This window comes from Vigna unguiculata, chromosome 11 (genome assembly GCF_004118075.2).
Source record: "Vigna unguiculata cultivar IT97K-499-35 chromosome 11, ASM411807v1, whole genome shotgun sequence".
NCBI classification, from domain to species: Eukaryota; Viridiplantae; Streptophyta; class Magnoliopsida; order Fabales; family Fabaceae; genus Vigna; species Vigna unguiculata.
In genome coordinates, this window is record NC_040289.1 from 30,187,452 (window position 1) to 30,212,127 (window position 24,676).

The following is a 24,676-nucleotide window of genomic DNA, read 5'->3' on the forward strand; positions in this document are numbered from 1 at the left end:
TGTTGTTATGTTAAGTGGATTATATTTACTCATTTTTAAGGTTTGGGATCCAAAATGTATAGCGGATTAACGGGATTAGGGACTTGTGAGATCTTGCTTATTTGAGGAGATTTGTGGGTGTAATAAGTATTTTTACAAAAACAACCTCGGTCATTGAAGGTGGATGGGGTTGTGTAACGAAATGGAGGCCAAGGATGTGATAACCTATTTTATTTATTTATTATTATTTTATATATTATAGTTATAAAATTTTGACACATAATTATACAATAACATATAACATACTTAAAATATTCGCATATACATATATTTATATATTTTACTATATTGTATGTATCTTCTATTCACACCATTTGGTACATATTATATTTTCTACACTAGAAGATGAAGAAGTATTATTTATTTACGGTTTTTCCCCTCATATACTGGCCTTCAAACATTTGGAGGAAAGAGGTTATGAATATGATTTACTTAGACCATTGGAGGTAAATAAAAAGTAACTCCAATTTGATGTTCCCTAAAATGTCATAAAATTATTCATTACATTTGTTTGCCATGCATTTTCCTGGAAGACCGCCACAACATCAGTAAAAAAATGGGTCAGACATATTAGGAACAACCATCTATGATGAGATAATAAAATTTTGTTTTGCATACACAATCATAGAATAGGGAAGCGAGACAAATATCTCATAAAAATATAATGTATCTTAATAAAATAAAACAAAATAAGAACTCTTTCAAATCCATAAAACTTGGATTTTTATCATACTTTTATAAAGATTTGGATTAATTTTGTACTGACTAGTCATGATAAATGAGTTTCATGGCCAACAAGTAACCCAAGAACATCTCATATTATAATATTAACTCGTTTAAATCTCCAAGGTCATGCCTCCAACTACAATAATCAAATATTTATTCATCATAAATTTTATTTTGATATTAAACCATATAATTGTATAAATAGGATTAATGCATAACTGAAAATAAATAAAAATAAATAAAGAGAACTAGTATGTGTCTGGAGATAAATATAAATAAATGAGAGTAAATATAAATTGAATAAATAGGACTAGTGCACAACTGAAGATGGATATAAATAAATAAATAAGAACATAACTAAATATAAATTAGAATTATGTTAGGGACACATTACTTAAGGTAAATATAGAAATAAAAATAATTATGAAGAGATAAAAAGATAAAATGATAAATGTTTCCTCCCTTACCTTAATTATTGTGAAAAATACACCAAGATTGTATTGAGACTTTGATGATATATAAATTTGTATTCATTGTTGCTACTAGATATCCTCACTCTCTCTTTTCTTATAATGGATGAATTTACATTATCAACTCTTATCTATTTTTGTTTTTCCTCCATCTCAAACCTTCACCCCTCGTCTTATTTATAGTACTCAAAATAATGATTATTTCTAGTTTCCTTTTAACTAATTTTTTTCTAATATTCTTATCACATTGATAACCAATTCCTCATTCTAGATTTTGTTTTTTATTGATCGACATCGTACATACTCATTCATTTATTGTTGTATTTTGAATTGTTACATGGTTTTACTATAATTATAATATATATATATATATATATATATATATATATATATATATATTACAAGAAGATGCTTCATTAGTAACCAATTTTAGTAACAAAAAATTGTTAGTTACTATAATTACTAATTTAGATACAAGTTTACACAGTAAACAAATTATTGGTTACTAAAATAGTTACTATTATGAATAAAAAATTATAATTGGTCACTAAATTAGTTTTTAAAATTAGCTACTATAGTTCTGGCTACCAAAGAAAACTGGTCACTAAAAATTAGCCACATAAGTTTTGGCTACCAAAATAACTTAGTTACTAAATTGCTCTCTAAATAATTAGTGACAAATTTAGTGACCAATTATAATTTTTTATTTATATTAGTGACTATTTTAGTAACCAATAAATTTTAGTTTTGTAAATTGGTATCTAAATTGGTCACTATAGTGACTAACAACTTTTAGTCACTAAAATTGGTTACTAATAAGACATTTTCTTGTAGTGATATATATATATATATATATATATATATATATACTTATAACAGACATAGTTATATACTAATTAAAACTTTCTTACTTTCTTGTTTCCCAAAAAATCCAAGATAATATTGAAAATGGTTATAGAAATTTTCAGATAAACTCTGGACCTATAACAATGTATAAACCGTGTTTTATATAAAAGATCTGTGTCGACTAAATATTGAATAATATAACTCAAATATTTACCACAAATTTTTGCTTTAGACCCATACTTTTTCTTTTCTTCTCTTCTATTATTATAATAAAAGTGATTATACATTATTTTTCATTAACATATATCTACACATAAATTTTAAGTATTTAATATATTTTTTTGTAAAATATTCATTTTTTTGTATACCCTGAATATTTATAACTTTTATATTTATATATTTATAATTTATTAGACTAAATATAACATACATAAAAAGTAAAAGTAATAGTAAAGTATTATAAAATTTTAGATATTAACATCCTGAAAATATTACGATATAAATTTTGAGATGTTACTAAGATGTTTCACGGTAACACTCAAAAGCCATGCATGTATGTATTCTAGCATGTACTTTGTAACTTTGAGGAATTGGTTATGTATTTTTTGGAACTGATTATTTGCGTGGTTGAAGGCAAGAGAAACCAATTCTGGTTTTGTTGGAACCAATCCACGATGGTGGCTAGTTGTGCAGGAATCAGCTCTCTTCTGCATGGAATCGATTCCACTCACTTGAAAAATTCTGAAAATTTGTTGTTTTGTGTTGCAGGAAGGGTTGGGTTATGAAAATTCTTTAATACTTTTTTTTAAAGAAAACAACCTTTTTCTTAAATACAATGTGATATTTAGTAACGTTTATGTAATAAATTAATTTCTCTACAGTAACATTTTTTAAAGTGTTACAATTTTACTACTAATATTAAATATAATGACATTTTTAAGAAAATGTTACCATAACATGTACAATTTTATATACAGTAACATGTTTAATAAATGTAACTTAGAAAGTGCTACTAAAACAAATATATCCTGTAGTGTTAATAGTAACAGTTATATTGTATTGTTTTTAAAAAATCTTTCATGGATTTTTTTTTCTTCATCATATTTGTAATTTATATACCACTTTCATATGTTTTTTATTCACTACAAGAATGTTTGTTTTAACGTCCGAAAAATGACGCCGAATGGTGTTTGAACGCATAAAACGTCGGCTTAATCCATGCAACATCGACTCTAATAATAAAAATTATTTAAAAACAAAAATATCAATTCTCATTTGCTTTAATAAAATGAAAAATATTATTAATTATATATATCGTCGGTTTAGCCGACGCAAAAAATTGAAATCGTTGGTGGGCATTTAAAATGCAATTGTTTGCGTCGGATGGCCCACACATATCCTTCAGAAATTAATAAAATAATTTTTTATTAGGTTAACTTTTCCCCCTTTCACTTCCCGTTTTCATTTTCACTTTTCCCTTTCACTTCCCGTTTTCATTTTCACTTTTCTCCTTCTGCTTTCACTTTTCCCCCTTTGCATTTTCACCTTTCAGTTCTCACTTTCACTGTCATTGTTTTTGCACGCGAGTGAGTATTCTCCTGAACGAACCCAAAGAGTGAGTCGCACTGGAACAGCCCACGAGCACAACTTCTCCGACGAGGTTCCTTCTTCTCTGGCAAGCGACGAGCTCAGCTCTGGGAGCTTCTTTCTGTGCGAAAAAGAGGGAAACTACAAACAGTGTTTCAAGGGAGCTCATCCCGACCCCTTTCTCTAAGAACAGTGGAACTCGGACAATATTAGGACTTTTTGTGTGACTGTAATGACAATACTAGGACTTTTTGTGTGAGTGTAATGACAATATTAGAACTTTTTGTGTGACTGTAATGTGATTTTGGACACATGGACACATTCGATCTTGGACTCATGGACTTTTGTGTGACTTTAATTTGTCCTAATTAAAGTCACAATGAACTTAGATTTTATGTTTGAAATTTCAGTTCTAAATAAATGAAATGATATCCCAGATTGCTGGAATGCTGGATTGTTTGAAATGTATCTGGATGTAGGTTTTGACAGTGGATTCTAGTAGTGGATTCTAGAAATGGGTGCAATTCTGCGTCTGGGATGTAACCAGAAAAAAAAAATCATTTCAAATTTAGCAGGTATTTGCGTCAGCCAAACCCATGCTAGGCCGACGCCGACTATTAAAATGTCAATTGTTTGCGTCGGTCTAACCCACGCACAACCCTTAGTTTCAAATTTTCAATTCAATCATGCATGGGCTTAGCCTACGCAATAAAGTTATTTCAATGTTTTGTGGGCTTAACCCACGCAAAGCCCACGCAAAACTGAGAAGATACGTTGAATTATCCACATTTACGTCGTCCTGGCCGACGAATTTTTTTTAAAAATTTTTCACTTTTTCTAATGTTCGTGGGTTTGACCCATGCACAAGAAATTCTTATTATATTCTTTAATAGTATTCGTCGGTTGAGCCGACGATATATACGCGGCAAGAATTCGTCCCTATTTGGCAGACGCAAACAAGCTTTGCATCGAGAAAATGGGCATGGTCATTTTCTCGTTGTTGGACCGACGCCTCTATCCCGTTTTCATCGGTTTTACATTGGTGGCGTCCATTTTTGGCCGACGAAAAAACAATAAATTCTTGTAGTGATTAATACTTTTAAATTCTTTATTTTTAAACTAAAAAAAAAGTGGATACACAGATGGGATGGAAGAATACATGTGTTTCTGCTAGTTTAAGATAAAGGCAAAATCCTTCCTGTTAAAGATAAATTTTAATTTTAAAGTTCAATTCTTAATATCTAATATTTAATATTGATGCCATTACTTATTATAATTTATCTTATAAAATTGATTAAACCACGAGATATATGAAGATTATTTTATATATAAAACAAAATATAACCGTGTATAATTAAAAAATTATATATTTAATTATTCGATCATTATTTGTACAAATATTTCTTAGCGATAACTTTGTAGAATAGTTAATTATGAAAGAAATCCTCTTAAAAGTTATATCTAGGATATATAATTAGGAATTCTGTTTATTTAGTTATTAAAGACAAAACGTGTCTTTAATAATTATATATATATATATATATATATATATATATATATATATATATATATATATATATATATACACTAATGAACATACATGTGTTGTCGTGTTTGTATCTAATTTTTTAATTTTTGTGAGATCAATAATATTTATTTTTAAAATATATATAATAAATTTTAAAATAGTTGTTAAATAAAATAACCGTTAAAAAAAATTTAGAATAATGGTCAAAATAAAAAATGATTAAAAAAATAATTATAAAATAAATAATTTTTAAAATAATAATTAAAGGTAAAATTAGAAAATGAAAAGGGATAAAAAAAAGAAATATCTTTATATATCGTTATATTTATATATCTATATATATATATATATATATATATAATATAAGAGTGAAAAGATGTTTATTATACTGGTTTATATATGTATATAATCTTTCAGATAGATTTGTCATTATTTGGTTAAGTAGAATTAGTTATATTTTTGTTGGTGTTTTGGTAAATTTAATCTTATTTTATTCGCATGAAAAAATATGTACCAAAAACAAGAATATTATTTTTTAATAGATAATGTGTCAAATTTTTTATTAACATAGATTTTGTTATTATGATTTTATTTTATATTTAAATATGTATGTATAATGTTTTGATTTTAATAAACATTTTCAATATTTTAATTTCAAGATAGTATTTTTGTTTAATGTTTAGTTGGATAAGATATATTTATAATATGTTTTGTTTTCGTAGTCAACTATTTTTTTTTTGATATCGATTATGAATATATGTATTTTTCATTCTTTTATTTTGTTTGATCAAATATACATGTATCATATAATTTTTACGTAGATTTAAGATAACTAAAAATCCTACAAAGATATAAATAAGATATGTAACCCATCTATAAATAATAAAGATAAATTTAATTTTTAATTTATCAATAGAAAATTGATAAAATAATATTAAGATATTGTTAGATGTCTAATAATATTTTCAGATAATATAAATATAAGATAATATAAGTAACATATTTTTTTACTTTTTTATAATATTGATTGTGAATATATTTTGTATTCTTTTATTTTCTTTGAGATTAAGTATACATGCATCATATAATTTTCTCTTTAATAATTACGTAGATTTAAGATAACTAAAAGATATAAGCAAAATATGTAAGTTATTTATATAAAATAAAGATGGAATGAATATATATATATATATATATATATATATATATATATATATATATATATATATAAATTTAGTTTACCAATAAAAAAATTGATAAGATAATATACTAACATTGTATTAAAATATTACTAGATATGTAATAATATTTTCAAATACTATAAATATTTGCATATTGGTTTATCTATATATATCATTCACATAACATAATAAATGAATCAACTCTCACAATAACACATTCATAGTGAGTGTTTATTGCAAGTCATCATGTCAATGCATTTTGTAGATTCTCTAGCAATGTTTGCACGAAGGAATGCAGAAGAAAAGTTTAAACAAGGAAACATAAAAGGGGCCATCACTTGTGCCACTATGGCCAAAACGCTAGACCCAAAAGTAGATGGAATTGATGAAACAATCTTAGCCTACAAGATCCATCGGGCAGTAATAAAAAACATGGCAACGGTACAACAAATTGGTACAAAGTTCTTGGCATTAGGAAAGGCTTTGAGGACGACATTGAGAGCATCAAGATGCAACACAACAAATTGGTAGTCATGCTCAACCCAACCAAGAATGCTTCAGTGGCAACTTGGGGTGCTTTTAGACTCATTTACGAGGCTTGGGCTCAGCTAAGTGACCCAAATTATCAAAATGTAAATTTAAGAAGAAAGATGAGACCACAACGCAACAAAATTACCAAAAGTGCGTGTGTTCGATGTAGAAAGTGGTGCTAGTACGAGGTTACTAAAGTTTCAAGTGCATATAAACATGGAGACTGCACTAAAAGAGTTTTATTAATTGAGTGTCTGTGTTGTAAATGCAAGTTTGATCCAATATCTCGACATATTCCAAAATCTAAAAAGCTCCACCTAGAAAGTTGTGCTTAATTTTGAAACAATTTTGTACTTTAATTCTTTCATTTGATTGAATTTCCTCACTTATAATTTTCTGAGTTTTTCATGAATCTAATGCTTTATGTTATATGGAATATATTGTTTTCGAGTAAAAGAATGTCATGGTGGCTTGTATATACTGTGTACGAGTAAAAGAATGTCATACTAACAAATACAAAAATTGTTTTAATAACATTTCATTTCAATACATGTTTATAATTATTTTTATTTTATATAGATTTATAATATTTTAATGTTAAGATAATATTTTATTTAAGGTTTAGTTTATATATATATATATATATATATTTATATTAATATAATTTATTTGATAAATATTTGTTTATTATGCTTACTAGTATTGTTTAAGGATTGAGAACATAAAAAATGACGCCGTTAAATATTATTCGTTTTATTATACTTTTTTATATCCTCCAAGATATAGAGTAAGGATTATAAAATTTTGGTAAAATTCAGTAATAAATTAACCAATGAGATGAAAATATGTTAAAAATTGCTTTGAGAGCAATAATTATTGTTACCACTTGCTTTAATTTGATTTAGTATTTTCTGAAATATTTTTTTCTTAAAAAATATGATTAGCATAATTATCATTACAAATATTGTTAGTAACATATTGACATAAATACTGTAATCATACGTAGAGTTAAATATATATTAGTTGTGTTGTAAGCATAATAATTAGATTAACTCTATTCTTTTAATTTCGATTTACAAAGAATGCCAACTGAGCCAATAGTAAATATACGCAAAAGTAAAAAAGAAGTGGTGTCAGAAATATAGATCAATTTAGTTCTTCATTTTTTGAAATATGTGAATTTAGTCATTTTAATCAAATTTTGTTCGGTTTATTTGATGTTTCGTACGTATTTTAGGATTGTATTTGAGTTGTTTATATTATTTGACACATATTTGATTTAATATTAAGCCAAATACTATTATGAAACATGCTTGAAATGTCAAATAAACTTAATAAAATTTAATTAAAATGACTAAATTGACGTATTTCAAAAAATAAAGAACTAAATTAATCCGAAATTTTGAAATGGACTAATTTCAAAATTCTCTCAAAAGTTAAGAAACCAAAATCTTATTTAATCCGAAATATAAAAATAAACGGCGCTAATGGAACAAACGTTTAAGTAAAGAGTAAAACTATAATTAAAAAGTTAGTACATAGAATAGAACTCTCTCACCAACCGGAAAACTGAAAGGAAATAAGGGAATTTAAATTACGCAAGGCCGTTGTTGCAGTAGCACTGTGCTTGTAGACACAAACCCATTAAAAACTATACATAACATTAAGATAATTTTATCAAGGTTCTCACTACAAACTTCAACATTATCTTAATACGTTTTGAAAACTTGATTTATATTGATTTAAGCATTGAAATGTCTTTATAAAAAGGTTAAATATGTTTTTATCTTTGAAAATTTGAATTAATCTCTCTTAAAAATATTAAACCAATTTAAATAAATCTAAAAAAAATTAGTTAAAGAATTAAATCCACACACTTTTAAGAATAAGGGACTAAATTAGTTTTAAAATTTTAAAAAAGACTAATTTCAATTATCACTAAAAGTTAAAGGATAAAAATATATTTAACCTTTATAAAACTGTTTACTTCCTTCTATCTTCATTCTACTTTAGCTAGCTATATGTTTTTTAACATTGGTACATATCATTACATTTTCATTATTTTTCATTGTTTTTCGCTTTCTCATAATGTATTATGTGTGCTTTCTTTAACAGATACCAATTCCTTTCTTGGTGCTAAAAGACTGTGCCACCACTTTCTTTTTCATGCTTAAATGTTAAATAATTGCTTATTGTTTTGAACTATACTTAATGTGTTTTATTTATTCTTAGTGTTGGTTTCCTACTTTCAACTTTCATTTTTTAAGAGTATGTTATGTTCATGAATGCATCATCACTCCTTTTAGGCCTCTCTTTTTTTTTTCATTTCTCTTTTTAAAATTCTTTTTACTATATTGGTTAGAGATTTTATCATGGGTAACCTAAATCTATTTTCTATATGGACGAGCTCTGGTTTGATAATAAACAAAGTCTTGAAAAGTTAAAAGTTAAAAAGTTAAAATGAGAAGATATTTTAGATAAATATCCAATTATTGTTTTCCTCGTTCTACTTTTATCCTTGTTGTAAGTGACTATTTCGTAATTATGTACACATTTAACTTTCATTTTCATGCATGGTTTAGGTGGAGATTTTACATTATCGATAAAAATTTACAACAAAGAAAGATTAAACTACATGCGATACTTGAAATTAAGAATAAAGAAATGGTTATCATAAAAGTAGCATATGATTAGGATTTGAATCTTAAAGGAGTTTTCCTTTTTCTTTTTTTTTGTTATTATTCAATATCTACTTCGAAATTTTATCTCTTATTGCTTCAGGTTATGTTTGACTCCTGGTTGGGTTCATGGTATTGGTGACCTTTGAATGCATCGTTCTATATGCTTGCCTATACCTATTCATGTGTAGGGTCTTTCTGTCTCTGTTTTTAGTTGTGTATTTTGGAGCAATAGAAGTTTGTGGCTACTACTTTAGTCTCATGTGCATCTTCTTTAGGGTCTTTTTAATCTTTGATGGATCTCTAATTATTGGCTGTCATATCTTGAAAGGTTTCGATGTCCAGCTTTTGCATCTTTTTATATATATTATTGATCCTTTTGTAAAAGGGTTAGAGCATCCCATAAATGTTCTTCTTTAATTTATTCATTTTTTTGCTGAAAAAAAAAAGTTCATTATATTACTAAAACAACTAAAATAAAGAAAGTTAATTTTATTGTAAATTTTAAGTGAATAAGTGATTTTGGGTTGTAGATATGAGATTGCATTATGTGATAATTATATTTGATTGAAATTTAAAAATTTTGGGTGAGTTTGATTTTGACAATATTCTTAGATGATCAGCAAGTATGTGAAGTTGATTTCATATACATAGTCAATGTATCTCTGATAGGTTAAAAGGGTAATAATACTTGTCTAGAATTATAAATTGAATGAAGATTTATTTTCTTAGTTATGTATGTGAAATTGAATAATTATGACCATATTTTGATGAGGAAATGTTGAAAACTTTGTATAATTTTCCACCAATCAAGATGGAATGAAAATAAATACATTCCAACTGTAGTCAACTCCACCATTCACGCCTCCCACATTAGTCTATTCCTTGTCATAAGATCTAACTCCTCTTACAAAACCTTTTAATGTTTTCACGTTTTGTTCAGAGAAAATAAAAAATATGTAGAAATTCAGATGCTTTGATTAGAAAGAAACAAAATTAAAAGATGAAAAACAATTTTATATATAAAATTTAAATTAAAAGAAAATTATTTCAATTTTTTATAAATTAAAGTTACATTTCAAATTTAAATTAATTAATTTTAGTTTATTTATTATTTAATTTTTGTATTAATTAATTTATTGTATTTAAAAAATAACTACTAATACCATATTAATCATTACCAATTATATTAAAAAATAACTAATTTTTTAAACAAAAAAATCCATTATCTATAAAAGCATAATTCATTTCATACATAATGGATTATCATTTTAGTTTCCATGCAAATCTTCTTAATATACCGCAAAAAAGTTTAAAACGCATGTTTAATTTTTCTTATTTTATTTGTTTTTTATATTTCCATCTATTTTAATTAAGGAAAATATATACCGACTACTTTATTTGACTATTTTTTTTACTCTATGAGTTGGCATTCAAGGTGATCATAATGTTTAAAATTCTAATTAAATTTTTTTATCCACGCGGGCGAGAGAGGGAAATGAGGAAAAAGAAAGAAGTAGTGGGTTTCAGAAACCTAATTTTCATTTTCACTGCTACCTTCTCTTCTTTGTTTCTGCATCTATTCTTTGCTCGAAAAACAACAATTTATAATTTTGACCCAAAATAAAAAGTCAATGCTCTTTGTCCCTTCTCGAAAGTGGCCTTTTGTGCACTTTGTGATTCATCTCCACGATTATTGTTGTTCGAATCAATGGCTGGTTCATCTCCACTGCTCTCGTTTTTGCAGTCATTTTCTCACTACAAAGGAAAAGAAACAGAAACTCATTTGGATTCCTAGTAAGTATCCTCCCATTCTCTTTGATTCATGCATTTTTTTAATTTGGATTCACCGCTTTGAAGGTGGTTCAGTCTGATTTTGGGAGGAAAAATTGAATGGATATAGTGATATTGTTTAATCCCTAGGTTGATTACAGTTTTGGATTCTTGTTTGATTCCTGGTTTTTGTTTGTTTATTTTGGGTCGAAATTATAAATTGTTGTTTTTCGAGCAAAGAATAGATGCAGAGAAACAAAGGAGAGAAGGTAGCAGTGAAAATGAGAATTAGGTTTCTGAAACCCCACTCCTTCTTTCTTTTTTCCTCCTTTCCCTCTCTCGCTAGGGTGGATAAAAAAATTTAAATCAGAATTTTAGACATTATAGCCACCTTGGATGCCAACTCAGAGAGTAAAAAAGTAGTAAAATAAAGTAGTCATTCTATATTTTTCTTTAATTAATTGAAAAACTCTTTACTTTGCGGGCAATTGTGTAGTTTACTTTGCGGGCAATTGTGTAGTTAGTATTTTTTATTCTTGTTATTTATTTAAAAATCATTTGACATGATTCATAAAACAAATCTTTTAGGTACCCTCCTCATTAACAAGTTGATTTCCCTATTTATAATTTTATGATGGATCAATTTCTTATTTTATATATATATATATATATATATATATATCATAAATTTGGAAATATTTAAATTCTAGTAATAATAAAAGTATAAACCATAATAATTTTAAATAGTTCAATTTAGAAAATAAAAGTAATTTATAAATCATTATTTCAATTTTAATTTGTAAGACTTGCTTGGTGATAAAATAACTATTGAGATTTACGTGATAAATGAGTTTTGACCCTTGAAGTCTTCAAAATGATCCACCGATTTTTTTTTCAATTAAATATTGATTGGATGCTTATGATTACTATGATATCATTATTTGATTTAGATTACTCCAAAGATTAGTTTGTGTTATATGTGACTTTATTGGATAGTTAAAACTTGAATTTCAATTGTTAAATATTTTAATCATGCAAAATTAATTTTCTATCAAACCAATACCAAACGTTGTCTCTATCAAAGTAAGTAATAGTCAAACCAAATCCTTTAAATCTTTTGCTTAATAGCTATTGGCTACTCCTATTTAATTTTTTCATGTTTTATTCCATTGCTATTATATATCCTCTCTAACATGACTATCTAACATGATTAACTTATATCATAATTCTCTAAGAAACCTTTCCACAACAAAGATGTAGCTTTACGCTTAACCCCTTATGAACGGCAAAAGTATCCTTGTTTTAAACATAATTTAATTAAAATTCATAACAAAACGAACATAAACAATTACATTGATATATACAGATAATTTAAACAAATTTTGAATGAGTTTGATGTTGACTATATTCTTAAATTACCATCAAGAATTTGAATATTTTAATCATGTTTTTTTTTAATTTAAATTAAAATATAGCGGGTACGAATATTATGATATCCGTATCCGCCCCGTTAACATGCATGTATTAATAATACTCGTACCCATTATTCGCGAGTATCTAGGGATGACAAAAATACTCGTACTCGTGGGTATTTGTGGATGAAATCTGTGACGGTTAGTTGATACCCATGGGTATTTGCTATTCGCGGGTATTTTAATATCCGTTTATAAATGAGTCGGATGTGGGTATCATACTATTCGTACCCGCGGGTACCGTTACCTGTAAAAAATTAAAATTAAAATTATGTTTTATTAAGTTAAATTTAATCAAAATTAAATTTTAATTTATATTTTATTAGATTAAATTAAATTAAAATTATATTTATTTAATTTATATTTTATTTTACATTTTTTTTGTAATTTTATTTAAATTTAATTTCAAATATTTATAAAATATTATTTTAAAATATTTGTGGGTATCCACGGGTATCTGCAGGTTTTAAAATACCCGTGAATATTTTTTAAACAGGTACTCACGTGGGTAGTAGGCGGATTTTTTTGTTACGGGTGGGGTTTCGGGTAGGCACTATACGTGTCTGACCCGACCCGTTGTTATCCCTATGGGTATCCTTTTACAATATTCATTTCCTACCCGTTGTAGATTTTATCTGCAGATACCCGCAAATATGGATTATTTTGTCATCCCTATTTGTAACCATTAAATATTCCTCGTTTAAGAGACATATTCTCGTGTGAACATTGTTTAATAATATAATAAAATAACATATTTCATTTAAAAATTAGAGCTTTAAATAAAGCTATTATAACATTCTTGAAAAAAACCTCATAAAAGATCTATAAGATGTTGTGTGAGATTGCTGATGGTTCTATAAAACATATTTACAAGTTTTTGAAAAGTAATAATCAACTAGTAATATAATAAGTAATAAAAAGATCAATACTAAATCAATAATAATAGGGTTAAATATCTTTTCGGTCCCTTAACTTTCAGTTAATTTTGGAATTAGTCTATTTCAAAATTTTGAACTAATTTAGTCATTCATCTTTCGAAATACGTGAATTTAATCTTTTTAATCAAATTTTGTTAAGTTTATTTGACATTTCAAGCGCGTTTCATAATAGTATTTGACTTAACATTAAAGCAAAAATTTGTCAAACAATATAAACAACTCAAATACAATATTGAAATGCATACAAAACATCAAATAAATCTAATAAAATTTGATTAAAATGACTAAATTCACGTATTTCGAAAGAAAAAATTCGAAATGGACTAATTCCAAAATTCATTTAAAGTTAAAGGAGCAAAAACATATTTAACCCATAATAATATAATAACAGATTATTTTTCAGATGCTGATTATAAAAAATTTCACTAATAAAATTAAGGCTTAATTAGTGAGTTAGTTATCTCATTTGTTAGTTTCATTTATTTTAGTGCTCTTATTATTAGTTTTTTTTTTTCAATTTGCTCCTTTAATTCTTTAAAAAAAATCAATGTGTTTCAGTTAAATTGACGTTAACGCTATATTTGTACATGCATGTGTCAGTTTTGTGGAATTTTCATTTTTTAACTTTAATTTTTTCTTAAATTAAACTGTCATGTGACACATAATCTATCATGTGACAGTTTTTATTTTTATTTTAAATAAAAAAATTAAAAATTAAAAATTAAAATTAAAATTTCACAAATTAACATGTGTATGATAGTAACAACATGTGCTAGTTCAATCTTTTAAAAAATATTAAAATAAATAAAAAAATTGAAAATTTTACAGAAAATAATATGTGGTATGTATGGATACTAGATACGGTATTAACGTTAATTTAACGAAAATAATTAAATTAGACTAAATCACCGATTAAACCTAAAATTAAAAGTCTTATTATTGTCATCACTAACACTACAGTGCTTTTATCGAATAAGAACACAAAATTTGCTAAAACTCTCATTAAGTTTAAGCATGAGTAGACCAAAGATGGAGTTGAAAACTTTGTATACAAAACTTTGGATACTTTTCCACCAATAAAAACAACTAAGATGAGTTGAAAATTAAGGCTTTCAACTGTAATGCTTATTTGGAGTCTTCTCCACCATTCACGTGTCCCGCTTTGGTTTATTCCTTGTCATCATAAGATCTAACTCCTACAAAATATAAATAAAATAACAGCTAGACTTTCAATGTTCTAATGTTTTTGTTTAAAAATATTTATAAACTGAGATGGTTTGAATAGAGAGAAACAAATTAGAAGATGAAAAAAAAAATTATATAGAAATTTTAAATTAAAAGAAAATTATTACAGATTTTTTATAAATTAAAGTTATATTTCAAAATAAAAATAAAAATAAATTAAGGAATAATGTATCAAATTTTAATTTTTAAATTTTTTATTTAGTATTTTATTTATTTATTTCTATAAATTGATTTTTTGCATTTCAAAAAGATAACTACTAATGCAAATATTAATTGTAAGACCCAGTTTTATTTCTGTCCTAATGTTTAAGGGCTGGCCTTAATCTGTTGGGCCTAAGGACTGACCCATAGGGTGCTAAGGCCCTAAAGCTGCTAGGGTTTCCAATTCTGATTCATTCTTACAAAACAGAACCCTAAGCGTTGTCCCCTTCCTTTCAGAACACTTTGCTAGGGCTTGACTCCGATCTTGGCCAAAGATTTCTCGAGCTCAATTTTGTTTTTCGCTCCATGTAAGTGTTTCTCAAGCTCGTACCTGTAATCCCTGAAGCTTATTTTCGTGTTCTTCCTTTTAGGGTTCCATAATAACTTTGTTCTTTCACTGTCCGCTGTTCTTCCAGTTTCTGAGACTGCTTCTCGGACTGTTGCACTCCGCAGTTGGTGTCGAGATCTCGTATAAGCCCTTTCCAGGTAAGGGAAGCTAGGGTCCGTGTGTCTAGTCGTTTTTAGCTTGCTCTAATATTATTGTATGATTCTGTGGACTGCATGCTACTGTGATTTGATGAAAATGTCATTGTGGCCTTTGGGTTTGATGTTTGCATGACTGTTGTGTGAATGAACAGTGGCGGGCACTGGTTTTCTCGCCCAAGCGAGCATGCCTCGCCTAGGCGAGACTAATAGAGGCTCGCCCAAGCATTTCTGTGCGAACGGTCGCTCAGGCGACCTGGTTTCCTTTTTAGCGAGGTGTAGTCTCGCTTAGGCGAGAAGGGGCTCGTCTGAGCGAGACATCGCAGAACCCACTGTTTCCCTGTCGCGCTCTCGCCTAGGCGAGAAGGGTTTCACCTGAGCGAGAGGGCCTCTCTCGCCTGAGCGAGGTCTGTTAGCTTGAGCGAGGCTGCGGACAGGTTTTGGTGTTATTGTTGAATGGTTCATTGATGTGTGGCTTGCTTGTCTGATCTAAATGTTTTACTAAAAGGGTTGCGGGATGATGCCATGATTAATATATGAGTTTGAGATGGAAATTGTAAGACCCGTGAAATTTAATTAATTAAATAAATAAATAATTAATAAATGCGGGTAGGAGAATTAATTATGACATTAAATTATGAGTGAAATGATGTGGAAAAGTACTAGCTCAAGTGGTTGAGAGTACTTTGATTGTGTATGAGGACTTGGGTTCAAGTCCTATGTATGCTATTTTGTGTTATTATTCGTTGTTATTTTTATGATAACAATGTTGTGAAATAATATGACAATTGAATTATGATCATTAGCATGAAATCTGAATTGGTTAAGTGGTTTGTTATTGATTTGGGGATGGCATGGTTGTGGGTTCAAGCCTTGGAGAACTCATATTATATTTTTGGCTTTGGCTTGAATATGAAGAGTTAAGGAACATCCTAGTGGAAGGGCAGAATAAGGGTGGCTGTGAGAAGGCTAAGGAGTCAATTGGTGAAGGGAGGACACTTAATCGTCAAGCTTTAAGCGGAGAAAAACTAGGTTAGGGGAGTTTTTACGTTAGAATTTTTATAAGTGTATGTGAATTGCTAGATATATGTGTAATTATTGATTTATGTTCGTTTCTGGTTGAATATTTGTGTTTCTGGAAAATTCCCAAAAACCGCCTGGCGGGCTGTTCATAGCCGTCAGGCGGTGCATGTAATTATATGTAATCTGGGTTCCTGGACGAGGAACCGCCTGGCGGCACACTCCCGGCCGCCAGGCGATGCGTGAAGTGTTACACTTTTCTGGGTTTCGCTGATGAACTGCCTGACGGTGATGAAATTCTACAAGGTGATGCGAGTCTGTTAGGCTTGATTTCTGGTGATTTTGGGAGTTTCGGATTGAGTTGATCGGGGAAAAGCAAAGGGATAGTGGTTACTGGAAGTTCTAACTGGTTTTCCATTGACTTTGAGCGTAGTGAAAGGTTTAAGTCGATGGAACAGTGTAAATGAGTTGTAGGGCTTGGGAATTTGCGGTTTGGTAGAACTAAACTGGACCAAGTCTATTATAATAAAACTAAGGTTGTTGGAATTAGACTAAGCGCGGATTGATGGCACTCGTGTTAGGTTCTTGGAGAGAATTAGTTTAGATAGGAGGAAAAAGGGGCATCTAGATGGTATAAGGATCACTTTCGCAAGGGCTGTAAAACTGGGAAATTGCCCAGAAATCTATGTGCCGCTTTGTGGCACGGGCTTTGCCGCCAGGCGCCTTCACGGTAGTGTTGTTGCTGGGTGTTTGTGCGAGACAGTGAGGATGGGGGGGAGCTTGAAGTCAAGTTGAAGAGTGAATGAAATTAGGAAGGTTAAGGATGGGAAATGAGAATTGTAACAGTTAGAGGAATGAGTTGAGGTGGCAGGATTTGTTGACAAGTCTTGGGTGGTTGTGAGTGGGGAGTTAGAGATAAACTTGGTAATGGTAATGAGCGAATTGTGAATTGATAGGTGAGGAATGTTAACATAAGATAAATCTGTTTATTTTATCAAAACATACTGTGATATATTACATGGATGGGAGTGGAAATTTTGGTTAGGGAAATATACACTCGAGAGTAGTGTTATCTTAGCTGGAATTTGAAGGTAGAAAATGTGTATGAGAGGTTAACACTGAACTCAGTGGGATCTGACTTGGAATGCAAACAGGGAAGTACCCTTAAAGTGGAGGACCTTGATAAGAATGGGAGGTGCATCTTGTAGGTAAATTGGAAATGTTAACATATGTGAGGTGTGGTGGCAATGTGATACACTGAAGCTTTAACTATTAAACTTGGTTGAGTGACTAATGTGGTCTAGTTATGAATTCCTGTGACTTAATTCAAAGCAGTACAGTAACCAGTGGCGCAACTGATATAGCGCATGGCGGTGAGGGAGGTCCCGCCAGGCGATAGAGAATGAATAGAAGCGCTATGGGGTCGCGTCCGCCCGACGGCGTGGGAGTTTCCGCCAGGCGGTTGTTGTAGAATTTGAAATCTATTTTGAGGCGCTTGGCGCCTGGCGGTACGTGTCCCCCGTTAGGCGGTCTGGAAGCTGTGGCGCCTAGCGGTACGTGTCCCCCGCTAGGCAATTTGGCTGCTGTAAGTCTTAGTTATTGGACTTTGTAGGGTGTTCTACAAGGCTTTTGGTGGTGCTCTAAAGGTAAGATTGATGGGTTCCTTGAGTTGAGCTCGGAACGTATCCCTTGAGTTGAGCTCGGGATAGGGGTTAAGCACGTACGTTGATCGAGTTGAGCTCGGAATGGCATCCCTCGAGTTGAGCTCGGGATGGCGGATGAACACGAGGAACCCTTGAGTTAAGCTCGGGTTGGCGAGTGTTGCCGGTGTGAGTGTGCTAGTTGTGGCCAGTACGGATGGGTCCAGATAGATTGCCCTCCTCAGTTGTTGGCTGACGAGTTTGGTAGTCTTGGGACATTATGGACTATGTTCGTAATTGGAAACTCCACCTGGCGTTACGGTGTGTGATCCGTGGCATTGGTTCCCGCACGTACTCTGTCGGTTGTGGCCGATAGGTTTGGCAGCAAATTACCTTGGGGTAATCAGTAGAAGAGGTAAAACACGAATGGTCTGGTTGTGGCCAGACGTTAGAGAATTGATTAAGAGATGGTATTTTGATACTTGTAGAGTTTACATCTGTTTAATTGGTTATTTGATATTGGTATGATATATGTTGTTTTCATAAGCTCACCCTATCTGCTTGTGTTTGGCGATGATCGTGTACGCGATACACGGGAGCAGAGAATGTCGATGCAGGTGGAGCCGGTGAGGCTTAGTCACGGAGCGAGGGAAATGCTTGGGAGTTTTATACATTTTTGTATTATTTTGAGTTGGACTATGTTGTAAATTCTTATGAGAGGTTTTATTATGTTATTTCAGTTTTATGAACTATAAAGTTTGCTTTTATTCTCGGAAGTTAATAAAATTTAAATTTCCCGCGTTTTTGGGAAATGAGGTTTATTCATAAATGTGGTAGCTTTATAATTTTAATAGTTTTATTTATTTAAATTAGTAATATCCTGACGGGATGTTATAGAAATGGTATGTCACCTTATTGGGTATGAATTGGAAAACATGAGTTGTATGATTTGTTGTTTATACATGATATTAGTGTTATGGGAACTTCCTGATTTGGTGGGTGGAACATGTATAAAGTGTGGGTAGGGCGTAATTCCATGACTCTTGTAGTGAGATCTCTTGGTGGCACCTCATCTGTTGGACGTAATCCCATGGACCCTCTTAAGGGGAGTCCCCGGTGGTGCCTCAACATAAGGACGTAATTCCACGCGAGTATCGTGGTGGTGCCTCACGGCCAGGACGTAATTCCACGAAGGCCACGTGGTGGTGCCTCTTGTAAGGGTATAATTCCGTGAAGGTCTCGTGGTCACACCTCATTACTAGGACATAATTTCACTGCCACGTGGTGGTGCCTCATTATGTGTATCCGGATAGTCAAGTCTTGGGGGTCTTAAATGATTTTGGTAATCCACGTGTGAATGTCTGCTATTCATGTTTGACCTGAGATTGCATGTTGACTGTTGTGATATAAGATTTCTTTACACTAGCTTACCCTGTTTGATTGTTTGGTTGTCTTGTATGTGGCTCTTCTCGTATTGCGATGATCTTCAATTCTATTGATGTGAACAGATAGGGGAACATCTAACAGTGGTAATGATGATAGAAATGATACAGCTTGATGGACTGGACGGGTATTGGGCTCACTATGGGGCCCATCGCTGATCGCTGAAGAATTTATTTGTTATGTTTTTCTTATTTGTACAAGACCTAGTACTATTAGTTCACTAGTGTATTTTGTTTTAGGCCGTGTGGGGCCTCTTTCATGTTTTATGGATATGTTGGGATACGGAGTACTTCATATCCCAAATCTTAGTACCCTCTAGATATTATGTATGTGACGTTTTTATTAAATGAACTTTATCTATTTATTTGGGACGTTACCTTATTCATAACCAATTATATTAAAAATAATTGATTTTTTAAACTAAATAATCCATTATCTATAAAAATCTAATTCATTTATACATAACGGATTATCATTTTAGTTTATATATACTGCAAAACAAATAATAATCAAAACGCATAGTTCATTTTTATTATTTTCTTCGTTTATCATCTTTCCATTCTTGTATTCTAATTAATTCAAAGACGCTTTACTTTGCGTGTGATTGTGTAATTAGTACTTTTTTATTTTATTTTATTCTTATTATTTATTTAAAAACCATTTATCATGATTGATAAGACTAATATTCCAGTATTCCTCATTAACAAGTTGATTTCCCTATTTATAATTTTATGATGGCTCGATTTTTTATTTTATAAAACAAATAATAAAAATTTCATGCAATAATCATACACACACATATATATATATATAAAACAAATTTTGGAAATATTTAAATCCTAGTAAAAATAAAAGTATAAACCATAAGAATTTTGAATAGTTCAATTTAGAAAATAAAAGTAATTTAATTTATAAATCATTATTTCAATTTTAATTTGTAAGACTTGTTTGGTGAATAAAAGAACTATAAATTAATTGTTTTCTATTCAATTGTCTTTCAACCCCTTCCAATAAAATACAACTTACACCTTGAGATTTACGTGATAAATGAGTTTTGACTCTTGAAGTGTTCAAAATGATCCACCTACTATTATTATTATTATTATTATTATTATTATTATTATTATTATTATTATTATTATTATTGTTTTCAATTAATTATTGATTAAATGCTTGAAATGACTACCATGCTACCATTACTTGATTTAATTACTCAAAAGATTAGTTTGTGTTATATGTGACTTTATTGGATAGTTAAAACTTGAATTTCAATTTTAAAATATTTTAAGCATGAAAAATTAATTCTCTCTCCCTCAAACCAATACCAAACTTTGTCTCTATCAAATTAATTAATAGTCAAACCAAATCCTTTAAATCTTTTACTTAATAGCTATTGGTTACTCTCTCTTTTTTTTTCATGTTTTATTTCATAGTTGCTATCATATATCCTCTTTAACATAATATCATGTAACTTTACACTTAACTCCTTATGAATGGTAAAAGTATCCTTATTTTAAACGTATTTTAAATAAAATTCATAACAGAAAGAAGATAAACAATTACATTGTTATATACAGATAATTTAAACAAATATATCTGTACCTCAGTCTCATGGACTCGTTATTATTTTTGTGATAAATTATTTAAAGGCTTTTGTTTTAAATATATGATATTAAATAGGAACTAGCTTCATAATCCCGTGTGTTAGTACAATTGTGTTAAGTATTTTTTGTTTTCAAGCCTTGAAATTATTATTAGAAATTTGTTAAAATAATAAAAAAAATATGATTAAAACATTTTAATTATTATTTGATAATACTTTTTAATTGATGGAAGAGAACAAATTGAAGTTAGTATAAAAGTTAGGAAATTAAATTGAATTGACATAGCCACTAAATTCAATAAATTATACAACGAATTAATTTAATCGTTAATTTTTATTATAAATATTCATAATATGCATAAATATTTTAAACATTCCAAAGTTTATAAATGAAGACAATATTTATTTATTTGTTCGTGTTTGCTCTACTCCATTGATATATTTCTGGACTGTGTTAGTAGTATATCTTCCATTTATAACAGTCATGTTTCATGAGTTTAACCTAAATAGTAGTTACAACCACAAACTAATTATATAGGTTTTAGAAATAAGATATTTTATTATCTTAAATAAAGTTTTAAATTAGTGATATATATATATATATATGTATATATATAGTTTAATTACTCGAATGATACTCAGAGGTGTGTTAATCTGGTACCCACTTTTAAAAAATGTCAATTGCATCCAAACTTTTGAAAAAATGTGTCCCTTTCACACAGAAATTATTAACGCCGTTAACAGTGTGCCACGTGTCACAACATTTTTTTTTTAATTTTTTTAAATTTAACTTTTTTTGCAAAAAAAATTAATAAAAATGTCATGTGTCAAGTCTTTGGTATGACACGTGGCATTGTCAATGTCACTTCGCAATGCAATGCCACATGTCAGTATTAATGTCAAATGTCATTGTGTTGATTTCAATTTGGTTCCCATATATTTCTTTTTGATTCAATTTAGTCCATACGTATCTAATTCAATTTTGTCCCAATTTTTTCTAATAATTAAAATATTTTTGTAATCCATTTTTTATAAGATTAAAACTAATTAAGTATAAATATTTTTATAAAATTAAGTACTGATATTTATATTGTTTCTCTCCAATTTCAAACCAAAATTATTATTTGTATAAATGTTATACTAATATTTTTTATTAAAAATATTTTTTAACATATTACTTTATTAATTACTTTTTATTAAGTACTCATGTTTTTTTATTAATTATTACTTTTTTTTTTCAAAATAGAACAATATTGTCTCTCACTCATTTTAAACAAAAAATTTTATTTGTATGAATGTTATACTAATACTTTTTTTGTTAAAAATTACTTAATAAAATGACTTTTACACTAATTTTTAATATAAATATCAATACTTAATTTTTGTAAAAATATTAATACTTTATTAATTTTAATTTTATTAAAAATGGATTTTAATTATTAAAAAAAAATGGGTCAAAACTGAATCAAAGATACATAAGTAGGGACTAAATTGAATCATTGAGACATATACCAAGACTTAATTGAAATCAAGACAATAACATTAACACGTGGCATTGCATTGCCACGTGATACTAACAATGTCACGTGTCACATCAGAGATTTGACACGTGGCATTTTTCTTATTTTGCAAAAAAAAAAAAATCACATACTGACACGTGGCATGTTTTTAATGACGTTAGTCACTTCCGTTTGAAAGAGACCTAATTGAAACACTTTTTAAAAAGTTCGGATGTAATTGACATTTTTTTAAAAATGGATACGAGATTGACACACCTTTACCAAAGCGAGTATCATCCGAGTAAGTATATATATATATATATATATTTTTGAAATTAAAAAATGTGTTATTAAAATACTAATAAAATATAAATTTCAAGTGTCTGGAAAGGTTGAAGATTGACAAAGAGATGTCATCTTTAAAAAAAAAAATCTTTGGTCCATTTCATTATATATGATATAGTAATAATAATTATTATTATTATTTAAAAGGGGAAAAGGTAATTTTGAATAAGCGTAGGCAATAAACAATTGCCGCGTAATTAATGTTCATTGCTATTCCGTTATTACCCTCCAAGCTCTCAAAACCATTCATTTCCCCCTCTCTATATATAACCCAGTCAAACCCGATTAAAAAATCGCAAATACTCATCAATTTTCTTTCTCTCTCAGTTCTCCCATTTTACCAGAAATATTTTCCCGGAAAATTCCCCTAAATTTTCTAGGCAGCCAAAGGCTCCAACAATGAACAAATCCGCCTTCCTCGCTGCCTCCGTCGCCGCCGCCTCCGTCAGTGCCGTTTTCCTCTCCTCCTCCTCCACGAAGCTCTCTCTTCAGGTACTCGCCTTCAATCGCGAAATTTCTCTTTTTTCGTCGTGATTCTGTGTCAAACCGCGGGATCTGGCAATTTTCTTGCGAAAATTCTCCTTTTTATGTTGAAATTGAAACGCGCGCTTCGGTTATGCAGGACGGCGGGGTGCGGAGAGACCTCATCCGGTCATCGACTGCGGCGAGTGCGGCGTCGATGGAGAAGTTCGCGCCGCGGTTCGATGGGTTGCGGTTCATCGAAACGCTGATTACTGCGCACAGATGAACGTGCGTTGCGGAAACGCGCTTTTGGGGTTTCCCTTCAGCCTTTTTGATCTTGTGCTGTCAAGAAAATCAAGAAAAACAAAACTCATGGGAAGTGTTTGGATCTCACTTTTTAAGGTTGTTTCGCTATTTTGGTTGAGAAAATGGGAGAGAAATTGTAATACCACGGAATTGTTACTGTTATTTGTTGTGATGCTTTCTACTGAGTTTTTTTCGGCATTAATTTCTGAGGGGAATATGGAAAAAAGAACGATTAATTGATTAATTAATTTATTCTTTTTTTATATTTTCTCTTATTATTGTTTATTATCAGGGATTTTATTATGTATATATTTTTTTAAATTTAATTTATGTGTTTTGTTGCAATTGCTACTTTTTTTTGATTTGGTAAAAAGATGTCGGAGGCGTATCCGACTAAGTTTGTGAAGATGGAATGGTTTGGAGTGGGAAGGGGCCACATGTAGTATATTCGGTGCATCATATGATTAATTCGATCTTTGCACTTTGCATGGAGAAAAATAAAAACACTTTTTTTTACTAACACATTTTTAAATAATTTGCATATTATTATGTTAGATAAAAAAAGATTTTAAAACAAAAAAATAATCTTGAAAAGCATTTAAAGAAGTTTTGTTTCCGAAAATATTTATGTGAATGACCTCTTATGGAATTTTAATTAAT

At 29.4% G+C, this 24,676-nt stretch overlaps 1 long non-coding RNA gene across 1 annotated transcript; it reads left to right on the plus strand.

Moving 5' to 3' along the window:
* The first annotated feature begins 23,530 nt into the window (after nt 1-23,530).
* On the plus strand, nt 23,531-24,279 carry LOC114169027. The gene is made up of 2 exons (XR_003600812.1): nt 23,531-23,740; nt 23,871-24,279. It is a non-coding gene; the product is annotated as an uncharacterized LOC114169027 (long non-coding RNA).
* Nucleotides 24,280-24,676: the final 397 nt, after the last annotated feature.